Below are 7,711 nucleotides of genomic sequence, written 5' to 3'. Positions count from 1 at the left end.
CTTTTGAAAGTGACATCATTTTGCAATGTGGGGAATGGATCTGATTTTAGAGTCTTCAGTTTGCTGATGAAATTGACTCATGTCACCAATTTCAGCTTGTTCCACTCCGCTGAATTCGTGATTCTGATCCCATATCACGCCATCACCAAACCCTCGTTGTCCTCAAATTTTCGTCATTGTCCCATCTTAATTCATGCTGGAGTGTGAATACAAATCAGTCTCTTCTATCAAGACCTGATGAACAAAGGACTCATTTAAGCTGGTCCAGCAACAAGTTGTGAATTCCTTTAGCAATTAACTGGTCTTCCAAGGCAATTACACCAGCTAGAAAGCCAAGACATTTATTCAACTATCTTGAGCAAACGTTTGCATCCAAAAGAAAATTTTAGATTTTTTTATAAGGATGGCCATAACAAGGGGATAAAAAAAAAATTGCTAGCGTTGAAATTTAAATTTTAAATTTATTAGTTTTCACCTTTTAAAGATGTTTGTATGATCAGAATGTATTATCTCAGATTTGATACATTTCCTTTTTACTATAAGGTCGTTTCATGTAGATGGGGTCGTTGTTAAAAAGATGTAACATGTAGATGACTTTCTTTTATTTTTCCTCCGTCATATCAATAACAATGTCATCGGAAACATTTATGGCCACACATATCTGATTCGAAGGGGTTTGTTTACCATTTGAGTTGCAATCGTTTGAACACTTATTTTCTTCCAAAGGCAACAACCAAAAACTGGAACATGATTGATTAGATGGGGAAAATGGCATTTGCTATGTTGTGATTTTACAGCTGAAAAGACCCCCATGAATGAGAAAGCAGTGACATGATTATGAATGGGATATGAAAAAGTGAGAAAAAAATGCAAAACTTCTTTTGCTTATCTTTGTTGTAATATTTTTTTTAAGATATTTGATTTGTGAAATTGTAGATTTTAAGAAAAAGTATAATTTTTTAAAAAATATAATATCTGAAATTTTTTTTATTTTTAAAATATTTTATGTTTAAATTCACTCATTTGATTGAAAAAATTTAAATATATTAAATCTTAAATAATTATTATAATTTTATTGACATATATGATGATAATTTAAACAATTTAATTTTTAATTGAATAAGATTATTAAATATATTTTTTATCAGAAAATACCATTAATAATCTTTATAAAAAATTGAATGGATTATTCAACGCGTTTGTGACAAAAAATACTTTGAATAATCTTTTTTAATTTTTATGAGAAAATTATTAAAGGTGTTTTTGACCAAAAATACTTTCAATAATCCTCTCGAATTTTTTGAAAGGGATTATTTAAGGCGTATTATGCCAAAAACGTCTCCAATAATCCCATCCCTTATTTTGAAAATTATTTAAGGTGTTTTTGGCTAAGAAATGCTTTAAATAAATCTTTACAAAAAATTGAATGGGATTATTCAAAATGTTTCTGGCAAAAAATACCTTCAATAATCCTTTCTAATTTTTTTTTGGGATTATTCAATGTGCTTTTACCCAAACAACACCTCGAATAATCCTCTCTCATTTTTTTTTGAAAAAAAATGTCTTGAATAATCTTTTAGAAAAAATTGAATGAGATTAGTCAAGGCATTTTTGACCAAAAACGCTTTAAATAATCTCTTAAAAAAAATTGAATAGAGTTAGTCAAGACTTTTCTGGCCAAGAAAGTCTTGAATAATTTCCTTTAATTTTTATTAGGGGATTATTTAAGGTGTTTCTGGCAAAAAATACATTCAATAATTCTTTTCAATTTTTATGAGGAGATTATTCAAGATATTTTTGCCTAAAATGACTTTAATAATACCCTCTCATTTTTTTGAAGTTATTCAAGACATTTTTGGCCAGAAACCATCTTGAATATTCTTTTATAAAAAATTGAATAGGTTATTTAAGGTATTTTTGGTAAAAAATGCCATGAATAATTTCCTTCAAATTGTTTGAAGGGATTATTCAAGGTGTTTTTATCCAAAAAATGCCTTAAAATAATTTTTTTATAATATCAAAAATCATTTAAGGCCTTTTATTCTGGTAAAACGCCTTTAGTGATCATTTTTAAAATTCATTCCCCTTTTTTAAACTTTGAAAACCCAAACAGCTAATATAATAAACGATAAAAAGCCGCATTGCAACCAAGCCCTAAACCATCAATCCATTTAGTTTGCTTTTGGTTTTTTTATCTCTTTCGTCACTATCGATCATCTACAACTCAACACCATTGCACCTTTCTTTGTACCTGTATGTGCATATTTTATCTGTTTGTTGTATTATTTATATTCTTTGATATAGTTATTTTTTTCATTCCTTACTATATAGATAAATTTTTTTTTATTCATTCCATCGTCACTTTAGTCGCCCAACCTCTCTTCATTGCATTGATAGTGTTTCTTTGTAGTTTGGTTTAAATATTGTGGTTTGTTGAATGGTATTGTGAAAATTGTGTATATTTTTTACTCATTATTTGTTTTGCATGAAACTTTTATTTAAGGTGAGAATCACAGTATGGCTTGTACCTATAAAATTGGTTTGAGGATATTTTACATATATTGATCTAGTAATTGTAGTATGACATTGGTTGTATTTTATTACCGTGTGAAATTTAAAGAGACAATTTGGTGTATTTCATATAATTATGATCAAAATCGTAAGTATTATGGAATTCAAAGAACATATATCTCCTCTGCTAAAAATGAAGAAGACATACCCGTAGTAAAAAAAAAAAAGAAAAGCAATGGGATAAAATAAATAAATTCAAGCGACTAACATGAAAATTCATGTCGATTTTTATCAAAGTGGGCAACCTGTGCCTGATAGGCTGCCAAGTTGGCTAGTCACATTAGAATGGTCATTTGTAGTAGCATTTTTATCACGTACCATAATTAGCGATGAGTTTTGGATGATCTAAAGGATCGTATATGAGAGTTGGTTGTGGTATATTTATTCAACTATTTCATAAAATTTATTAAATGATCATTTAATAAAAATTTAATGTGTTCATACTAATTATTTTAAATTATTAGGAACGGTTTGACATCCCAAATAAGAATAAAAAACTTGTGTTGCAGTCGGCTGGGAGTGCATTCAAAGACTTTAAAAATAGATTGACAACATAATATATTTTACTATTCGTTGATAATAGTGATATGTTGGCTGATCCTCTTTTGTCATATGTAGATGTTATTAATTATCAAGATTTGAAGCATTTTGTTAAAGATCGACTATCAAAAGAATTCTTGATATGCATACCCATTATGTTAATTGTTTATAAGATTTTATGTAATATATTCGATATCTTAATATGTGATTTACCTTATTTTTTTCTAAAAAATAAAAAAACAACAAAAAAATTTAAACTAAACAAGTATATCACTATCGAACATCGAGAAAGGGTTATACAAATGTCTAGTATAAGCTTGTAAGTATTCACACACTTGTTTTATACTTATAAATGAATATTTATGAACATTCATTTAATATATTCTTATTCTTATATTGCATTAATTTATTAGGAATTATCTAGCTCTGGCACTGAAGTTTCTAGATGGGATGTGTAAAAACAATAACATATGTGGAAGAATAGATCATTTGCAAATGAAACAATCGAAGAAACAATTAAAAAAATTATGTGTTATTGCTCATTTTATCACGTATGATTGGCTTTGTGCTTGTATGTATGATTATATACTTGTATAACTTTGTTGTTATGCCCTATCTTATTATTGTCTTTCAAGATGATTTTACTTCTAAATTTAAATCTAGTGAACTGCCAACCGATTATGGCAAAAATCCCTTGTCTTTAGCATTAAGAGTAAAAAGAAAGACATAGTCGAGTTCATGGGGTTGGTAGATTTGTGTTGCCATCAAAATTCTTCAATAATCAACTCAAAACCCCTCCAATGATGAATGTACAATATGAAGCAATCATTCAGTAATAACAGTAAAGTGATGACCAGGAGCAATGCTTGAATGATCAACAGCAATGACTCATAACTTTGAAGGCAATGTTGGTAGCAATGCAGCCTAATATGCTTGAAGGGCAATCGGTTAGCAACATCCAGTAAGGACAAGTCGTCGTTTCAAGTAAGTCAACAAGCCCAACCTTTGGTATCACCCATGGAGTATGATTTTGTTTATTCACTTGATATTTATTTGTATATTATATTTATTAATTTGGTTTTAATACTTATATTTCATTATATATTGTAGCAAGATGTTAGGACTCAAAATGATCCTTGCTGAGACTGTTATTGATATGTTATCTAATTATGCACTTAATTATTTATCTGGAGGAAACATCATTATTGTTAAGTCTGAGGATGGATTATTTGATCATCCATCAATTTCTTATATAGGGGAGTCTAAGATTGAGGTATTTTGTACCCTAGATGAAATAGCAGCTTCTGATATTATTGCCTATATGAGGTTAGCTTATAAATTTAAATATACAAAGTCAATATCTATTAATCTATATTATGGTGTATTACTAACTAGTACTATTGATTGTTATCGTGTAGCTTCCTATATAGAGAGATCAAGGTTAGACAAATGTCCTATAGATTCAAATTCATTGACCCGAATGTGATTAGTGAGTGAAGTGGCATTATCGTTATTCGTGGTCATCATAAGGATTAATGTATACAAAAATGGACCAATTATTTTTTGGTGTCGTATAATGCTATATAAGTTATATTCATACAACTAATTATATCAACTTTACCTGAATCTGAGATGATGCCTAATCTGAGTATATCATTCTTATTAGTTTGCAATTGTCATTGACAGCTTATTATGATTGATACCAATTCCTTTACGCCATACTTATTTAACTTTGCTCAACCAATGGCAAAGTCTAACCCTGATATTTATAATTTTATAAGAGGTATTACATGTTATTATATTATCTTGTGTTTTTTCATAATTACTTTTATTTTTCTATTAATAACTTTTTTTCTATTCAATTTAGCAAAATGTCTACAGTTGATAAGAAAGCAAAGATAAAATGGGTGTTATTACCGGTAAATGTGAAATTTAATCTTTTATGCTAAGTTTATTTAGATAAATGTTTTCTAAACCCACTAAATTTATTTTTCAAGTACCTCGTCAACTAGGACTTACTGAATGTAGATATTACGTCATTCGTTTTATGAGGGAGATAGTTTTATATGATTTTATAACCACAGCATTCAAGGTTAGTATTAATTCCATACAATAAGAATATCTTCCAATAAAAAAAGCTAAATTATGTTCTCATTTATTAACATTTTCTTCTTTTTTTTATATTAGGAGAGTAAAGGAAGCTTCACGAAAGACGAACTTGATGAAGTCCATAAAGAGTGATATAAGTATGTATTATCATTCACTACACCTTGAGATTGGAGAATGTTAGTTAGGTGTAAATATATGTATTATATTGTTTATAATATTTTTAACATGCCATGTTTAATGGATAATTTTTAATTTTCGATTGGGGTATTAGTTTAATATTATTGGTATATATTTGTTTTATATCAATTGGCAGCTTATATGAATACACATATATTAAGTATGATTATTTGAAAAAAGTATTTTTATATAGCAACGTTATCAGTTATAAATTCGAATGTGTAGTGTAATATTGAAATACTACAATGTTCGTAATTTAAATTCTAAAATGTAATTCGTAGTATCATAAATATGTATTTGATTCACATAAGTACGAATCTAATATAAATAAACCTATGTTTAACATGCAAAGTAGTGAGTTGCATATTTACAACCTTCTATTTCCTTCTTTAATTAAATAAATAAGTTTTAAAAATTATACAATGAATCTGTAAACAACATGTAGTGCGATCTACATGTGTCCAAGAAGAGGAAAGTCAAACGATGAGCAATATGCATTACATTCGTTTAATTATTTTCTAATGTAATTACTTCTAAATACAGTCGGTATTGTAAAGAAAAATTCAACTTTGTGATTTTTTTTTATCATATACTCACTAGCGACGAGTATTTCATTAGGCGTGAATTCATTAAGTTACATTATTTCATTAAAAAGTGACTTTCTTCTATCTATATGCTCGACTTCTGTCTTAAAGTAAATTGAAATGTCTTCCATAACATTCATAGCCGATCATATGAAGCACCAATATTACCAATCTGATGCACCAATCCAACAATTGCTCCATCATTGCTCCTAGCACACTTTTTACCTAACAACATCGTCCTAGCATTGCTCGGAGCAACATAACCAATTTTACCTTCATTGTCTCCTCTCTTCTTATTTCCTTTGACATTGATAACAAACTCAGGAGATAAGTAAGCATCCTTATTAGCATTTAATAATTCAACTACATCGACTACTATTTTAGCTCATCGACCAGTTACTCTATTAGATTCGAATATCATTTTAAAATCATAAAAAATAGACAAAGTTTATTCCATAACCCTCTAGCATGTAGGTGTGATTGGCAAAGTTCAAACAAAGATGAATAAAATAAAAGCCATTGAAAAAAATTTTAAAAAGATAGATAAACCATAATATCATCTAAAAAAATAACCTGAACCCACTTATCAAATACTTCTTTCTCAGTTGTAATAGATTTTTCTTAATCATTCCACCTAAATCCACAATAATTTTTTATATCACAAATTGCATGATATTGTTTCTTAAGTAGCTTAACTCTGGATTCAATGTGAGGGGTGACTTTAAGTTGTGAAGTAGGAATGCCTGCTCTAGCATTTGTTCAATATAACTTAGATATTTGACGCAGAATGTCCCATTATCTGCTCTCTATTTAAGATCATCAGTCAAAAAATGTAGGTATTGAACTAAATGTGAATTCTCCTCTCTAATCCATGAGTGGTCACCAAAGCTAGAACTATCCAATCATCTTCTAAATGCTCGTCGAATGGATTGCGATGGATTGTCACATAATAAAGATATTTCAATTTCTAAAAAAATGGTTAAACATTTTGAAACAATATCAATATAGTAAATAAAAAATAATCAAGAGAACAGAATAAATGAATACACATAGAAAGAAAGTAATGTGTTCTCCAAATTGTAATATTCATTTGACACTATCAACTATATGGTACATAAAATAAAAATCATTTGGATAAACAAATAATAAAATATAAAACATATCTATAATGTTATTATTCCTCGGATTGCAACCAATAAATGAACATATCATTAGCTAGATTATCTCTAAACTAAGTCCAATAATCAGATGGCTCAACATGCGCAATCAAATATTGATGATCAAATTCATGTGGTTGGGAAATATTTTCTTCGGTAACATCCCCTTCAATAGGATCAAAAACCATATCAGATCAAATAAAATTATAAAGAAGGTGATAAGTAGAAATGATTCTACACTATGTCTTAATTGAATAAAATGACTTCTCCCTTAAAATTACCCATCTAGCTTTTAAAATATCTCTTGATACAATTTTTTACTTGAGAGTGTTTCATGTTGAAGTATTCCTATGGAGTCATCGGTTGGAGTCTTATCCTTTAATCACTAAGATGGTATCGTTGACCTCTATAAGGTGCAAAGAATCTTTCCTCATTTGTATATTCGAAATCACGCAAATAGTAATTACCTATTGACATGATTAACAACATTACTAATATGGAAATAAGCAATGCCGTTATTAACATTACATGAATATAATACAAATAATACTTTGTGGGATCCTCAACCCCTTC

This window comes from Durio zibethinus, chromosome 18 (genome assembly GCF_047325235.1).
Source record: "Durio zibethinus cultivar Kanyao isolate XHJ-2024 chromosome 18, ASM4732523v1, whole genome shotgun sequence".
NCBI classification, from domain to species: Eukaryota; Viridiplantae; Streptophyta; class Magnoliopsida; order Malvales; family Malvaceae; genus Durio; species Durio zibethinus.
The sequence above is the reverse complement of the archived record's forward strand: the minus strand, read 5'-3'. Positions refer to the sequence as shown.